The sequence below is a fragment of the Cyprinodon variegatus genome, unplaced genomic scaffold, assembly GCF_000732505.1.
Source record: "Cyprinodon variegatus isolate N-32 unplaced genomic scaffold, C_variegatus-1.0 Scaffold28, whole genome shotgun sequence".
Lineage (NCBI taxonomy): Eukaryota > Metazoa > Chordata > Actinopteri > Cyprinodontiformes > Cyprinodontidae > Cyprinodon > Cyprinodon variegatus.
Window position 1 is genome coordinate 512,880 of NW_015150481.1, and position 597 is coordinate 513,476.

Here is a 597-nt window from a genome sequence, read left to right on the forward strand (position 1 = left end):
TAACAAGAGAAAACCAGAAACCTGTGGGAGCAGGAGGCAGGTTAACAAGTTGAATATTTTAGAACTTTCCTGCCTGCAAAGCTGTGAGGGAAACGTATTTGTAGAAAAGCTGAACTGTTCAGTATTTCTTATACCTCCTTTTCCCCACCGGCCAAAAACCCGTTTAAACCCGGGAACAGGTCACTGACGCGTGTCTACCCGGGTCAAACGACTCCGTAAGCGACCCGCGTTAAAATCTCCCCGGCTCTGATCGGCGCGCTGTGGGAACACCAGAGTCGGATTGACCCTCTAAATTACGTGAAACCATTGAATGGATCGTACGGACGTCAACACACCGCCGGTCGCTTCCGATCTAACAGGCAGAAACACGATAAACATGGAGCCGCTCTGGTGAGACGGATTCAGATAGATAATAGAAACAATAAAGAACACTGACTACGCACTGGCTTCTTTCCATGCTGTGCTCCATTGTTTACTTCCCTGACTTCTGTCGTACTGGTGACATCATCAACGCTAACCCAGCGTGATGATGTTACCAGAAATGCAGCGGCTCAGACTTTTTTCTACCAATAAGAAGGGAGCAAAATGCGGATTTTT